General features: G+C 43.4%; 1 pseudogene; it reads left to right on the forward strand.

Moving 5' to 3' along the window:
• The first annotated feature begins 15763 nt into the window (after positions 1-15763).
• Positions 15764-15882, forward strand: LOC146076181 (5S ribosomal RNA; annotated as a pseudogene).
• Positions 15883-17830: the final 1948 nt, after the last annotated feature.

The following is a 17830-nucleotide window of genomic DNA, read 5'->3' on the forward strand; positions in this document are numbered from 1 at the left end:
CACCAATACAGTGGAACCCCAACACAAGTGACCCCATTTTGCAAACTACACCCCTCAGGGAATTCATCTAGGGGTATAGTGTACATTTCAAACCCCCAGGGGTTTCACCAATTTTGGTACAACTGGGCTGTGAAAATGAATAATGACATTTTTTTACACAAAAATGCAGTTCTGGCTCAAAATTTTTCATTTTCACAAGGAATGAAGGAGACAAAGCACCCAAAAATCTGTGCCCCAATTTCTCCCGAGTACGGCAATGCCTCATGTGTGACCAAAAAATGGCAGGACTCAGAAGGGTAGGAGTGATATTTGGATTTTGCAGCACAGATTCTGGTGGAATGTTGGTGGGTGCTATGTCGCATTAGCAAGACCCCCAAAGCACCAATACAGTGGAACCCCCCCACAAGTGACCCCATTTTGCAAACTATACCCCTCAGGGAATTCATCTAGGGGTATAGTGTACATTTCAAACCCCCAGGGGTTTCACCAATTTTGGTACAACTGGGCTGTGAAAATGAAAAATTACATTTTTTTACACAAAAATGCAGTTCTGGCTCAAAATTTTTCATTTTCACAAGGAATGAAGGAGACAAAGCACCCCAAAATCTGTGCCCCAATTTCTCCCGAGTACGGCAATGCCTCATGTGTGACCAAAAAATCACAGGACTCAGAAGGGAAGGAGTGATATTTGGATTTTGCAGCACAGATTCTGGTGGAATGTTGGTGGGTGCTATGTCGCATTAGCAAGACCCCCAAAGCACCAATACAGTGGAACCCCCCCACAAGTGACCCCATTTTGCAAACTATACCCCTCAGGGAATTCATCTAGGGGTATAGTGTACATTTCAAACCCCCAGGGGTTTCACCAATTTTGGTACAACTGGGCTGTGAAAATGAAAAATTACATTTTTTTACACAAAAATGCAGTTCTGGCTCAAAATTTTTCATTTTCACAAGGAATGAAGGAGACAAAGCACCCCAAAATCTGTGCCCCAATTTCTCCCGAGTACGGCAATGCCTCATGTGTGACCAAAAAATGGCAGGACTCAGAAGGGAAGGAGTGATATTTGGATTGTGCAGCACAGATTCTGGTGGAATGTTGGTGGGTGCTATGTCGCATTAGCAAGACCCCCAAAGCACCAATACAGTGGAACCCCCCCACAAGTGACCCCATTTTGCAAACTATACCCCTCAGGGAATTCATCTAGGGGTATAGTGTACATTTCAAACCCCCAGGGGTTTCACCAATTTTGGTACAACTGGGCTGTGAAAATGAAAAATTACATTTTTTTACACAAAAATGCAGTTCTGGCTCAAAATTTTTCATTTTCACAAGGAATGAAGGAGACAAAGCACCCCAAAATCTGTGCCCCAGTTTCTCCCGAGTACAGCAATGCCTCATGTGTGACCAAAAAATGGCAGGACTCAGAAGGGAAGGAGTGATATTTGGATTTTGCAGCACAGATTCTGGTGGAATGTTGGTGGGTGCTATGTCGCATTAGCAAGACCCCCAAAGCACCAATACAGTGGAACCCCCCCACAAGTGACCCCATTTTGCAAACTATACCCCTCAGGGAATTCATCTAGGGGTATAGTGTACATTTCAAACCCCCAGGGGTTTCACCAATTTTGGTACAACTGGGCTGTGAAAATGAAAAATTACATTTTTTTACACAAAAATGCAGTTCTGGCTCAAAATTTTTCATTTTCACAAGGAATGAAGGAGACAAAGCACCCCAAAATCTGTGCCCCAATTTCTCCCGAGTACGGCAATGCCTCATGTGTGACCAAAAAATGGCAGGACTCAGAAGGGAAGGAGTGATATTTGGATTTTGCAGCACAGATTCTGGTGGAATGTTGGTGGGTGCTATGTCGCATTAGCAAGACCCCCAAAGCACCAATACAGTGGAACCCCCCCACAAGTGACCCCATTTTGCAAACTATACCCCTCAGGGAATTCATCTAGGGGTATAGTGTACATTTCAAACCCCCAGGGGTTTCACCAATTTTGGTACAACTGGGCTGTGAAAATGAAAAATTACATTTTTTTACACAAAAATGCAGTTCTGGCTCAAAATTTTTCATTTTCATAAGGTATGAAGGAGAAAAAGCACCCCAAAATCTGTGCCCCAATTTCTCCCGAGTATGGCAATGCCTCATATGTGACCAAAAAATACCAGTTGGGTGCATGGCAGGACTCAGAAGGGAAGGAGTGATTTTTGGATTTTGCAGCTCAGATTGTGGTGGAATGAATGGTGGGTGCTATGTGGCATTAGCAAGACCCCGAAGCACGGTGAAATGATGAACCTAATAATCCATAGATGTGTGGTATATTTTAAAACACTCCTTTATACATAGGCCGGGTTTGTCGGGGCAAGTTTCACAGTGGAAAATAGTATCCTTTCTTATTCCCTTTTTATAGCAAACTTTGCACCTTTTTTGTGTCCTGCCCTTTTTTGCAGTGGAGGGGATTTCGTTAGGAAAATGCTGCCCTGGTACAATACGGGGGCCAGTACTAGAAGTACTGGGGCCCTCTGCCTGCTGGTTCCCAAATATTAGGCCCTTTATGACTTCCTCTTGAAAGTGCATAAATGTCCCCCTCTGGCTGGTAGAACGGAATAGCACGTAAGCGTTATACAGTGCCATCTGGATGATATACACGGCCAGCTTCTTGTACCAGATTTTTGTTTTCCGCAGGGCACTGTACGGCTTCAGTACCTGATCTGAAAGATCCACTCCGCCCATGTACTTATTGTAATCTAGGATACAATTAGGTTTTGAGGTGTGGGTACTGGTACCTCGTACAGGGACGGAGGTGGTACTGTCTCCATGAATTGTTGTCAGTATAAGGACATCCCTCTTGTCCTTATATTTGACCAACAACATATTTTCGGTGCATATTCCCCTGCTTTCACCCCTTCTCAGTAATTGGGCAACGTGCGTTTTTGGGAGGCCTCTTTGGTTCTTGCGCACAGTACCGCAAGCTGCTGTACCTCTTGAACCAAGGGCCTTAAACAGGGGGATGCTAGTGTAAAAGTTATCCACATAGAGGTGATAACCTTTATCCAGGAAGGAGTGCACTAAATCCCAGACAATTTTTCCACTAACACCTACGAGGGAGGGGGGCATTCTGGCGGTTCAATTCTTGAGTCCTTCCCTTCATATACCCTAAACCTGTGGGTGTACCCTGAGGTGCTTTCACACAGCTTATACATTTTTATGCCATACCTTGCCCTCTTATTGGGAAGGTACTGGCGGAATTTAACCCTTCCTTTAAAATGTATAAGGGACTCGTCGATACAAATAAATTTTTCAGGGATGTACATCTCTGCAAATTTGGCACTTAAATGATCAATGACCGGCCTGACTTTGAATAGCCGGTCAAAGGTGGGATCATCTCTGGGTGGGCACTGTGCATTATCGGTGTAATGTAAAAATTTAAGGATTGTCTCAAAACCAGTCCGAGCCATGGCCATACCGTAAAGTGGGGTGCTGTACAGAACATCTGTACTCCAATATTGCCTAATTTCTGGCTTTTTTACTATGCCCATATGTAACACCAGACCCCAAAACGTCATCATCTCTACTGCATCTACAGGGGTCCACCTAGCAAATGATGACATGGGGTTTTGAGCAATAAACTGCTGGGCATATAAATTACTTTGGTCCACCATTAAATTTATAAAATCATCAGAGAAAAATAATTTGAAAAAGTCAATTTCTCTGAGACCTGTTGAATCAAATTGGATTCCTGGGATGGCCAAAAACTCAGGAACCTGGGGCTCAAAATTGTCTGGTGGTGGGGTCCATACGGGATCAATCATTTGGGGGGGGTCTCAGCTGCTCTACGGGGGCGTCTTTGAGGGGGTCCCTCATCACTAGAGGAGGAAGAGGAGCTTAAGACGAATCCTTCAAATTCCCCGCTTGCATCACTGGCTGTGTCAGAGTCAGAGGCAAGCATGGCATATGCCTCCTCCGCTGAATACATTCTTCTGGATGACTGGGATGACATTTGGGATGACATTTGGGATGACATTTGGGATGCCATTTTTATTTTTGTGTTTCTGTAAGTGTAATGTTTCAACACGTGTATAGTGTAGGGGGGGTACAAACTTTATTTCAACACGGGGGGTATGTAGTGTGTAGTGTGTATGTAGTGCAGAAAAAAAATACTTTATACAGGAATTTGATCCCAATAAAAAAAAAAAAAAATTGAAGGGGTTAAAAAAAAAAAAAAGGTCCTGCGCCAAAAATTGAGCACAGATGTTGGTCAGTAACGTCCGTCACTGAACAGCGCTCAAAGGCAACAGGAATTTGATCCAAAAAAAAATAAAAAATTATATCAACCCTGTGCCAAAAATGCTGTTCAGTGATGTACGTCACTGATCAGCGCTCAGCGGCCACAGGACACCCACAAAAGCAACGTGGGTGTAAAAACAATTTAAAAAAAATAAACCACAGCACTCTCCAAAAAAAAAACAATTTAAAAAAACTGCAGAAAAAAAATTATATCAACCCTGTGCCAAAAATGCTGTTCAGTGATGTACGTCACTGATCAGCGCTCAGCGGCCACAGGACACCCACAAAAGCAACGTGGGTGTAAAAACAATTTAAAAAAAATAAACCACAGCACTCTCCAAAAAAAAAAACAATTTAAAAAAACTGCAGAAAAAAAATTATATCAACGCTGTGCCAAAAATGCTGTTCAGTGATGTACGTCACTGATCAGCGCTCAGCGGCCACAGGACACCCACAAAAGCAATGTGGGTGTAAAAACAATTTAAAAAAAATAAACCACAGCACTCTCCAAAAAAAAAACTGCAGAAAAAAACTGCAGAAAAAAAATTATATCAACCCTGTGCCAAAAATGCTGTTCAGTGATGTACGTCACTGATCAGCGCTCAGCGGCCACAGGACACCCACAAAAGCAACGTGGGTGTAAAAACAATTTAAAAAAAATAAACCACAGCACTCTCCAAAAAAAAAAACAATTTAAAAAAACTGCAGAAAAAAAATTATATCAACCCTGTGCCAAAAATGCTGTTCAGTGATGTACGTCACTGATCAGCACTCAGCGGCCACAGGACACCCACAAAAGCAACGTGGGTGTAAAAACAAAACCCCACTGCACTCTCCAAAAAAAACAAAAAACTGCAGATCTGTGATGCAGTGATGCAACACTGATTAGCAGTGAGGGGCAGCAGGCACCCAACTGTGGGTGCAACCTGACAGGGTATATATATAAAAAAAAAAACCTGGACCCCCAAAAAGTTGCTGATCAGTTAATTTATACTGATCAGCACAAAAGGGGGGGCAGCAGTCAGTTGCACAGGCAGCACAAGCTTTGGTGCAACTGACAGGTATATATATAAAAAAAATAACCCCTGCACCACCAAAAAGTTGCTGATCAGCACAGATATACTGATCAGCACAAAAGGGGGTGCAGCAGACACAAAATATAGCACTCTCTATCACTCTCTGTCACTATATCTGACTATCTCTGACTATCTCTGACTATCTGTCACTCTATGACACTGCAGCAGCAGCACACAGGAAGTGACAAGATCCAGTAAGCATCCAGCTGCTGGCAGCACACTACCAGCGGTGATCAGGTAAGTATCAGGCAAGTATCAGGCAAGGATCAGGTATGTATATCACGACAGATTGGCCGGTGACCGCTCTGCACGCAATTCCAGACCGGAATGGCGTCTGCAGCGCAGTCACCGTTAGTTTAAATAATGCGCTATGGCTGTGATTGGTCCGTCGGTCCGACGGACCAATCACAGCCTTGGGGGCAGGTGGGGTGAGGTGGGGTGAGGTGTGGTCATCACCGGTGACCCCTCACGCCCCCTCCCACCCGGCGGTGATTGACACCTGTGTTACCGAGCGTCATATTCGCCGGTAACACAGGAAAACGCTGCGATTGGCTGTTCACATTGAACAGCCAATCACAGCGATCGCCGACGGGGGGGGAGGCATCGCCGCCCCCCCTGGACATGCTGGGACATGTCTGCTGTCAGGGACAGCAGACATGTTTAAACTGTCACCGCGTCTATAGACGCGGGGACAGTTTAAAGTCATGACGTATATATACGTCATGTGTCGGGAAGTACATCCCGGCCATGACGTATATATACGTCAAATGTCGGGAAGGGGTTAAATCAACGTGCTACTGAATTAATGTGGGGCTAGTGGGGAAAGAAAGTGCTAAAATGTTCATCTTTTCAGAAGAAAGATTCCACCCTCTCTACAGGCTCCACCCTCTATAGAGCTGCTTGTAGATTACTCCCGCAGCTTTCCATCTCAATATGCCCAGGCACATACATGTGGCACTATAAATGACAGTAAGCATTGATTTCTATTTGCATAAGTGCCACAGTTACCACTGCATTTGTGAATTTTGACCATGGTATTAACCAGCCAGAGGTACCAGAAGGAACCAGTAGGTCAGGCATCACCAACTCCCAAGATGCCCAATACCTAGTAGTATAGAGGTTTTATTATTATTATTTTTTTTAGATTTTATAAAGGATGTTTATATGGTACCTTATAAAGGCTTGGGCTGAACCACGTGACATTTTGGGTGACATTCTATGGAATGCGATTTTGTTTTTTGTGCGAATTTTTCAACAAAAACCGCTAAATCGCATTTTTCCTTGAATTCGCATATTTAATATGATGCGAAAAGGTCCCTAAATTGCATATTTTTTGCGATAAGTCATGCGTACTGAAAGTGCGGTAAAAATTCGAACTCTTATCGCATCCAGATGTTTTCCAATAGAAAAGTATACAATTCGCTTATTTAATGGAATGGGATTTCGCAAATCGCACTTTTAAGGTGTCTAATAATCGCCATTTTTTCAGACCAGGTTCTGATATGCGAGTTCGCTAGAACCCTGCACAGATTATTGAGATCTGTGCATGGTTCTGCGGTAAAAAATGTGTTTTTTTTAGAAAAAAATTGCGTGGGGTCCCCCCTCCTGAGCATAACCAGCCCCGGGCTCATTGAGCCGGACCTGGTTCCAAAAATACGGGGGACAAAAAGTGTAGGGGTCCCCCGTATTTCTGAAACCAGCCCCGGACTCTTGGACCGGTCCTGGTTCCAAAAATACGGGGGACAAAAAATCTGGGGTCCCCCGTATTTTGAAACCAGCACCGGGCTCCAACAGCCCGCAGTGTCATGCCACAGCCGGGGGACACTTTTTACATAAGGTCCCCCAGCCGTACCATGAGCCCCGTGGCTGGTCAGCCTTGGACGGGGTACCTGGAGGAGTGGGGACCCCCCTAATAAAGGGGTCCCCCCCCAAGGCTTCACCCATCCAGGGCTGAAGCCCGGGGCTGTCACCGGCGTCCCTGGCCAGTGGACGCCGGCCTGATGGTGTAAAATCTTTCAATCCTAACATTGCTTTATTCAGGAGAACTACAAGTCCCAGCAGACCTCCCCCGCATGCGGGGCATTAATGGGCCCGCTGGGACTGACAGCGGGGACAACCGGCTTTCTCCGATGGAGCTAACAGCTTCTGTCGCGTTGTCCCAGCGCGACACAGGCTGAGAGCGTCTTCGGCTTATGCGTCTCCATGGAGACACATAGCTCAGCCAATCAGGGCTGAGCTATGCGTCTCCATGGAGACGCATCGCCCAATCACGCTCTCAGCCTGTGTCGCGCTAGGACAACGCGTCAGAAGCTGTTAGCTGCATCGGAGACAGCCGGTTGTCCCCGCTGTCAGTGCGGGGGTAGCCGGCTCTGCAGCAGAAGGGAGACCAGCGCTGGATCCTGGATTGGTGAGTATGTGGTTGTAAAAGTGAGGTGTGTGGATGTGTATGTAATAAGTTTTACTTTTCTGTGTGTGTGTTTTCTTTTAACATTCTTTTTACAGGTGGATTACAAGTCCCAGCGGGCCCAGTAATGCCCCGCATGCTGGGACTTGTGGTTCTCCAAGTCCCAGCCTGCGGGGGAGGTCTGCTGGGACTTGTAGTTCTCCTGTATAAAGCAATGTTAGGATTGAAAGATTTGACACCATCAGGCTGGCGTCCACTGGCCAGGGACGCCGGTGACAGCCCCGGGCTTCAGCCCTGGATGGGTGAAGCCTTGGGGGGGGACCCCTTTATTGGGGGGGGGTCCCCACTCCTCCAGATACCCGTCCAAGGCTGACCAGCCCCGGTGCTTATGGTACGGCCGGGGGACCTTATGTAAAAAGTGTCCCCCGGCTGTGGCATGACACTGCGGGCTGTTGGAGCCCGGTGCTGGTTTCAAAATACGGGGGACCCCCAGATTTTTTGTCCCCCGTATTTTTGGAACCAGGACCGGTCCAAGAGTCCGGGGCTGGTTTCAGAAATACGGGGGACCCCTACACTTTTTGTCGCCCGTATTTTTGGAACCAGGTCCGGCTCAATGAGCCCGGGGCTGGTTATGCTCAGGAGGGGGGACCCCACGCAATTTTTTTTTTTTTTTTTAATACAAACCCAAAATCGCATATAAGCTCAAATTCGCACATTTTCATGCCTAAAAATCGCACATTTTCATGCCGAAAATTCGCACATTATCGCACTTGATCGCACTTTTTACCCTCTAATGCGCATCCCATTAAATATGCGAATTATGACCAAAAAATGCGAATTTAGAAAGTGCGAAGTGCGGCGATGTGGAGTGCGATAAATATATGCGCTTTTCTCGCATTCCATAGAATGTCACCCTTTATGTCTTATAACTCTCACACATTGCAGAGAGTCTATGGAATTCTGCATGAATTAGAAAATGTGCTAAAAGGTACAGTAACTAAATTGAAACAATGAACACATGTTAAAGCACTCTCAAAGGATGAGATGCAAATTAGTTCCTTCCATTTCAGTGAATATTTCTGACACATACCATTCATAATATATTAAATTAGATTTATTTATCTTCTAAAAGAAATGTGGAACTTTCAACTCCCATTAGTCACATTTCTACAAGCCTAAAGTGCATTTTGACCAATGATAAGAATATTAATACACTTCAGAAATGTATAATGAAACAGAAAGACACTTGCCTCTGTTCCTGTGTGAACAGATGAATTGAAATTTAGTGCACTGTTCCAAAATTAAGAGATGGGGGAACAAATGCCCTTCAACATAAATAATTGAGCCCGCAAGGATTTACTGATTTAATAATAACCAAGCAGTCAATATAATGAAAAGTAGACAAAATTGCATGGTGAACAAGAATTCATATGTTAAAGAATGACAAAATCACTGGAATGAAACAAACGAGTCAAGAGGTGGATTAATGATTCCTTATTTATATATGTATTAGATTGTTTTTGTGAGTCAGTCAGTAAAGATAAAATTTCTGTCACTTGGAAAAAAACCTCATCAAGACTCCTATAATTGCTTTGTATTAAAGGGAGACCTGGCTGGAGTTCCAGATGAAGTTAATCAGAACCTCTTTACCCTTCTGGTATGGCCCTAAGTATTAGATAGACAGGGAGACGACTTAATCCCAATTGTGCTACTACAGGATATAACCAGGTTGGAAGGATGGAAAGAGGCAAGATTACTGCTGTAATTTGAGGTTCAGTAGGCCAAATCATATTCCCAAAAAACATGCTGTGTAGAGCCCAACTGCACAGTATGGTGACCTGAGAGAAAACACAGTCAAACCTCTGGTTTAGCTCTGGCAGATGGAACTCCAAGCAAAGTACTCTTTACTACTGTACTATGGCCCAAATAATGGAGCAAGAGGTCATTCTTAAGCATTGAACCTGTATCCATGGGGGGAGAATAAATTGAGATGAGGAAGGAGACTTTCTTTATGTATCTGTAAAATTGGATGTACGCTGAACAAATGATATAGCAGCATATATTGGAAAGCCTTCAAGGTCCATCCAATGAGAAAATGCAAGCCATTTGATGAGGGAATGCTCAGGCCATAGCTGCTGAACACCTTAAAAGTTCTCAAAGGGAGTTATGGAATTTAGGAGGATGCCACTGACCTACTAGGTCTAGCTTAGGACTATGTCAATGAGCAGTGAAGCATTCATCCATTAGTATCCATTGAGGTGGTTGATTAACCACAGGCTAGAACCAATGAGATAGCCCAAAGTTCACAGACCACAGCTTTATGTAGAAACAGTAAATATACAATTTTAATTAAGCTTGCATTTCACACTGGGGTACATGTATGGAGCGGTGAAAACAGCAGAGAAGTTTACCCATTTAGTTCTCATGGGTAACTACTCCACTGGCACTGTACTTGACTGTAAAGTCTGCATTAAAACATAAACACACTGAATTCCTCATACAGTCCAAATTTAAATTGTAAAAAGCAAAACGATAAATGATGCTCACTGTATATTCCATTTTTTCTACTGTGTTTCTTCTCTACACAGTATATACAATACCACCAGGTAGGAGGAGACCAAACTGAACAAGCGGCCAATGATGACTAATGTTCTAGTTGAGAAATTAGAGCAAAACGATACTGCAATATCTGTGATGGAAGTCTGGAGAGGTTTCTGCAGGCAGAGAGTGATATGCAGAATTAATTTATGGCCCAGCTGAGGTCCATGCAGGAGCAGTGTAGTAGGGAAGCACGTGAGTGCCAAAGAGAAATCCAGGAATTCAGAGACACAGTACCACCACAGTAGCAGGCTTCAAACTACTCTACTCAGCCTGATTCCCAGTATAACCCTGCCCCCTACTATGACTATACTCAACCTCCTCATGAAAGGCCAGAAAATTATGAGTATCGTGTTTACAGGAATTTACCTTAATTCCTTGTTTGCCCAATAATTTCGTAAAATTATTTAAAAGTTATGTATATTTTCTTACCTCTCTTGGAAAAAGCCAGCCACCTTGTTTGTCATCTGTTAGGCAACATAGATTGGAATTTGCAAGCACTTTCAAATATTTTCACCATCCGGGCTACTCAAAGACATCTGTGAAGCTAACAGGAGATATATATTAGGTTACCAAGGGAAAACAAAAAAGATACATACAGAATGCACACAATACAAAAAAAAACACACTGGACAAATAATACCAGTACTTATGATCCTCCAATATGGCCTTCAAGACAATGAAATTCCATCATTTTCTATTATAATAGATTGCTTGGATATCATGGGGGAGGGGGGGTTGTTAGGGGTGTGGGTCCCATCTATAGCACCTGCACACTGTGGATATCAATGCACCAAGGATCCATGAATGGTGTCATCAAAGTGCTCTCCTTGCAGACAGAGAAATAAATGAGTGATAGTGTCCAGCAATACCTGTGTCACCTGGTATTTATTGTTGCACACTGTCGATATCTAGACTCAACACAGGCAAGAAAGTGAATTGCGTATTACCACAATGCAATGGCTAGCCTCCTGCTTGACTCTATGGGTCTCGTGAAGTTGGTGGGCTTCTTATATAGAGCTGGGGTCAGTAGATCCAAGAAGTAACAGAATATTTTATGTGACATTCTAAAGTGAGACTTCCATTGATTTTTTCCAGAAGAAAATACATAGGATTCCCAAAAAGTCATAGACTTACATGCTTTTATGGGCATGATTTGGGAAAATTGGCTTCTTATTGGGGATTTGGGGGGTTATTCAGACCTGATTGCACAGCTGTGAATTCACAGGCGATTATCGAATGACTGTGCATGCGTACAGCACAAAGTAAGCATGCATGAAGACCTCCCATGATAAAATGTAGCATCTTTTTTAATTGCTGGCCATACGAAATTTGATTGACAGGCAGCCGTCATTTATGGGTGTCACCCGACCATTTTCTGGGACTGTCAGGGAAAATGTAGAAGTACACAGGCATTTCAGGAAGGATGTGTGACATCCGCTCTGGCCCCCATCAATCTGTTTCTATCACACTGGCCAAGTAAGTCTTGGGTTACGCACAGTCTACACACACAAAACATAATTTGATGACGAGCAGTTGCGAATTGATTGGCAGCAAATCACCAATCTATAATATTTTCGTAAGCCATTCACAGTCTTGCACAGGTTGGGATTTGCAGCTGGAATGCAAAGATGCTTCCGGCCCTGGGGGTGGAACGCATTTGTACTCCCAGTCAAATCCCATACCATTTACTGGTCACAATTGGGATTAATAAATGTTAGAGCTATTTACTGCATGCTTTTTGATTAAGATGTAATTCTGTATTCCCTTCAGATGTGGATTAAATTTTCCCTATATGAATTAGATGGCTGTTTTATGCTTGTAAGCTTTTTTATTTTGTTATTTGATTCTTTTTGTGAGTAAGCCCTGCACCAAACAGAAAGAGAAAATTACTTTGGGTATACAGTATATAAGAGTAATCAGAGGATACCGCCATACACCCTGAGGAAGCCCATTAGGTTGAAACGCCTTGGTGGTTGTGAAAGACCTGGATGCTGTATTGTGGATCCTTGCTTGAGATGTTTGTAAGCTACAACAGAGGTGTTACCCAGGACTGCATCTATCTCTTCTGCCTTTTGTATAAGGCCACTTATGTATTTATATGTATATTTGAGGGCACTGAAAGAAAGAAAAGATTTACATTTCCTTCTAATTCTGCACCATGAGAAATTCTCTTTATCTCCAGTAGAAGAGGAGGAGAAACCTTGAATAAGATCTTTTGAGACTTTGAATATACATTGTACTATTATATAGGAATATATATATCCCAATAGGAAGTGCAAATTTCATTATTGTTTATATTTGTGCAATGGAGGTGGGTACTAGGCACCCAGCTGTTTCAAGTAAAGATTCCATCCCCTCTTTGTTTTTATACAGGATTTCACTCTGGCTGATCAGTGATTACATGATCACAGGGCTCTGCAAATTAGCAGTCCAGCCATCAGGTCCTGATTTACCCCCTTATTTATTAAGTTTCTTATATAGCGCACACATATTACGCAGCACTTTACAGAGAATATTTGGACATTCACATCAGTCTCTGTCCCAGTGGAGCTTACAATCTATATTCCCTACCACATGGACACACACATTCATTCCAGGGTTAATGTTAGGAGCCAATTAGCCTACCAGTATATTTTTGGGTTGTGTGAGGAAACCGAAGAACCCGGAGGAAACCCACGCAAGTACGGGGAGAATATACAAACTCCACACAGTTAGAGGCATGGTGGGAATCAAACCCATGATCTCGGTGCTGTAAGGCAGTTATACTAACCATTACACCATCGTACTGCCCATGGTTCTGCCTGCCCCTTGGTTCTGACTGCCTAAGGCAGGCAAAGCAAAATCCCTGATAAACTACAGGATTGGGGTTCATTTTTGGGTTGTGTGAGGAAGCCGAAGTACCCGGAGGAAACCCACGCAAGTACGGAGAGAATATACAAACTAAAGGATTATTGAAAACCTCCCAAAGTCTGCTAATTCCACAAAAGTTATTTCTTTTACATCCTTCTGTATAAATACATATTTCACTTACTAATTCAGCTGTACTTTTCAACGAGAAGCTTTTTTTAAAAATATTGATTATAAGGAAGTTTTAGAGAAAAGTAAAATATGTTTTTTACTGTTGTCAAAACTACATTTTCATAAATAATACAGTGTACAGTATGTACTAGAAAACATTATTAGTGTGCAGCTCCATAATGCCATCAATTTTAATGTAATTGTATATATTTTACAAAACTAGTGCTTTAGATGACGTGAAGCTCATCTAGCATACATAATTAAGGTTTGGGAAATAGACAAAGCAGTATTTTCGTCCCTGAGTTTTAACAATAAAACATTGGGATAAATTTAGTCTACATAAGGAGCTATTAGGAAGAAAATAAAGGCATCAGAACAAGAGTAGTCTCTTTTCTCTAGGCCAGGGGTTCCCAAACTTTTTTGAATCACGGCGCCCTAGAGCATCAAAATATTTTCAAGGCACCCCTAGGCCAAATGCTTCTTATGGAGAAATTCAGAAAAAAAAATATTAAAGTAAGTGCATTGTGTTTATAAGTCACAGTTATCTGGTGAGGGACAGGATTTGCTTCTGTTTGTCCACATATATTATGATTGGCAGCAACCAGCACTGGTTTTGCCTGGTACATTGACCATAAATAATATGAATTAATCTTGGTCCACCAACCCAAGGCACCCCTGCAAGTGTCCTGAGGCACCCCAGGGTGCCTAGGCACACAGTTTGGGAACCACTGCTCTAGGTAGGGGGAACTGGGACATGAAGGGCTTACTGTGGGAATGCAGCCCAAAGTTTAGGGGTGTGGCCAGTCTCCAGAGGGGTGTGGCCAGCTACACACAGGTTTGGCTAACCATTAGAAAGTGCATGGTCTGTGCCCATTGATAAGTATATACAGTAAACAACACTGCAGAGTAAGCATTATAATGTAACAGATTAATAACAGTGATGCACTGTAGAAAATACTCCATATTCCTGATCAGCTTAAGGTAACATGTATAATTTACTTTATAATTTAAGTGCACATTCTGGACCCTGATGCCTAGAGGAGGAGATGGAGCCACAGACAGTGGGGCCCATGGGGGTTTCCCCTGTAATCCTGTGGGCCAGTCCAATCCTTGCTCTGGGGTGCTTTTGTTTGGTGGCTGTTTAGTATTGGAATGATTGCCCCTCTCTGAAACTACCTGGGAAAAAAAGGATATATTTAGCAATGTTGATATACTGTACATATCAACTTTTGTGGTGTATTAGCAGTTTATGCCACTCCGTGGAATTAAAATAAAAGATGCTGAGAACTTATGAAATAATAAATGAGAAGGAGTGTCCCCATTAAAATGCTGGCCGTTACCCTGTGAATGCAGGTGGGTCGATGCCTGCTTGGGGGCGGTCCACCCGCCCTGAATTCGGCCATCTCTGGTCCAAGAAAACAGTCAGTCTAGATTTACTTTTATCTGCATATGGGGAAAAAATCATTCAATGGTCAGTGACCATCGAAAGATTTTTCGCCCATGTAGAGCATGCAAATGCTGGGATTCATGCGGCGGGGGGTGGACATTCGGACCGCCGGTGGTGGGCAGCATTTACTTGTTCACTGGGTTGCGAACATACGCAGCCTAGCAAACAGATCTGAATCAGGCTCTCTGTGTGTTCTGGGGACAACATCACATGTTGGCTTTGTGGATGGATTTTCTTTCTATCCAAATGTTCCACTTCTCCCATCACTAGATGAGCCTGCAATTACTTTACTACATGGCTAATGCTATGTACACATGGTGAGATTTAACATATAGTCAAAATCGCTTCGGGATTGCATATACATCATATGGTGATCGAACAGGTTGTTCCCTTTCGATCCCGATGCAATGCCGATGCACGCTCCCATTCAGCACATAGCAAAGGAATCTCACCGTATGTGCATACCATGTGAAATATACATGGATACTAGGACTATACTATTATGTCCGTAGTCCAAAAAATCCCCACTCAGCATTTATAACCCGGTGTGACCTTGGTGTTCAGAGTGATCATACACGAATACTAGGAACACATTTACACAATTTGGACCGTGGGTACATCAATTATTTTTCTTGTCTTTCTCCTCATTTTACTTTAGAGGAACTATCACATAACCCCCTGACTCTCATCAACCATCCAATACAAGTATGATGGTAGACAGCAGAGATGGGGATGGTGTCTGTTAGCACCTCATTTATCTAATTTTTCTTTTGTTTCGTGGCTCTCTCATTCACTGAATTTTTGCAACCACCCCTGCAATGCCCCATGGTAACAGGGATATTTTGCATTGATTTGGACAAACAGCAGTAGCCCACTTTGGCTCACCCCCCTACTGGCACTGGAAATAACCAGACGGGAATATACAGCCATACTTCACTGGATCGCCTGAACTCCACCCGAACTCAGCAGCTAAGCAGTGAAAGGCTGGATCAGTACCTATATGGGAGACCAATAGGGAATATCTGGTGCTGTATTCAACAACTGGGATAGTACGTCTGCCACTATCGTAAGGGTGTAGCTCTAACATCCTTCTATTCTCTCCCTCTCTTCACATTGCCCGATTCAACTGCGCCGACACCTCATTGTAAGACCTTGTGGTAGCGGGATGTGTCCAGTGTTATAAATGTTTGCCATCCACTAATTACCAGATTATATAAATAAGGTCATTTGGCAAACGTTGTCTAAATCATTTTCGCACAAAAACTATCCTTATTAGCCGAAAATCGGCAGGATATATTTATACGTAGACTTTAAAGTTACACACAAGGTGTATCTACATTAGTTCTAAACGCAACCTATTTTAATAAAGCTTACCATTAAAAGTTATATTTTACTTATTATCATTCAACAATCTTTCATCTGTATGATTACTTTATAAGCGTGCCCCAAAAAACCTTACCGGTTCCCTTTAGTCTTTCTTCTTAGACTATTTTTTTCAGTGTATGTTCTGAACTTTCTTTGGGAGCACCACCAACCAGCGATTGCAATCAGGTTTCCCCTGGACAGCTGTCTCTTATGTTGGTCATCATCAATTATTACCCCTAACTCTGTAGTATACACCCAATATTTATCTAGCCTGTGCCAACTCACCCCCTATCAAAAATCTATGATGTCAACAGATGTCAGCTGCCCGCCTGCTTCCCATACAGGGTGCTCTCAGGTCTGAAACACCACAGAGGTGTCTGAGATCTGAGAGTGCTGAAGAAATCATTTGATGGTCGCTCACCATCGAATGATTTCTTCGGCAATATTGGGTGATTATGCAAATCATCCATTCGCATGCCTGCGGGGGTTTGGGAGAGGGAGCGGCCGTGCGGATCAACCAGGATAAGGACCTACATATATCTGACCCCCACTAAGTGGCCATACACAGGTCTGACTTGTCTGAGGCACTGTTTTCCTTTGAACTCCCCCAGGAGCTCACAGATGTGGCATTTATTTACATGCAATACATCACATTTAATCATTCGCATGTAAAAGTTTTCGCAGGGAGCTGCCAAGGGAGTTCAAGGGAAATTGGATGCGATACATCATGGATGCTAAAAACCACCAGCGATGTGCCACTGATGGTCTGATTCTGATTGATCTTATGTGCTGCAAATAATGTAAGATCTCTAGGATCTTATCCGATGCATATTGGAACACGCATCAGATCCGATCTGATGTCAAACACCTCCGATTTGTGCAGATTTCACTGATAAATTGACCCAGTCTGTCGAAATCAGGAAAAATTAGACCAAATCAGCCTAGGACTATACTGTGTGGCGTTATGTGTAATGTGTTGTGTATTTGTGTTGCTGCTCTGTCACTTATGGCCCCCATACACGAGTGCGACTTGTCTGAGCTGTAAGTCGCATCGGATTTCCCTTGAACTTCCCTGGCAGTCCTTCCATGCTACTTGCTAACTGATGTGCTACTTTTTACATGCATGTCAAAGGACTACCGGGGAGCATCCGGGGTTGTTTAAATGAAATCAGATGCGAAATAACTGCTGCGATTTGCACAGATGCCTGCAAATCTGATTTACAGATTTACAGCACATCCAACCTCCACATTTCCATGCTGTGACATTTAGGGAATACAGCCAGGGGCACCAGCAGATCAGCCAGACCATGGTAAAATTAGGGAGTGTTGCTATTGGGAGGAGGCATGGCCAGATCGCCTCCAAGAAAAAAAAATAACATCGTTTGTATACGCCACGGGATGCAGATGTTTAATTTGGCAGAGTGTATGTGCAATCAAACCTGCAAGGAGACAGAGAGGCTAGGCTGCTGCTGGCTTCCTCTCTCCCCTGTTCAGCACACGGCACTGAGCAGTGTCTTCTGGGTTAGAGAGAGGCTGCTGCAGCAGTTAGTTATTATTCTCCCTGTAATGTTGGATGGGGGGAGTGGGACTGGGATCCTTCCAACGGGATTGGTATGTAAT

This window comes from Crinia signifera, chromosome 4, assembly GCF_055691185.1.
Source record: "Crinia signifera chromosome 4, ASM5569118v1, whole genome shotgun sequence".
NCBI lineage: Eukaryota > Metazoa > Chordata > Amphibia > Anura > Myobatrachidae > Crinia > Crinia signifera.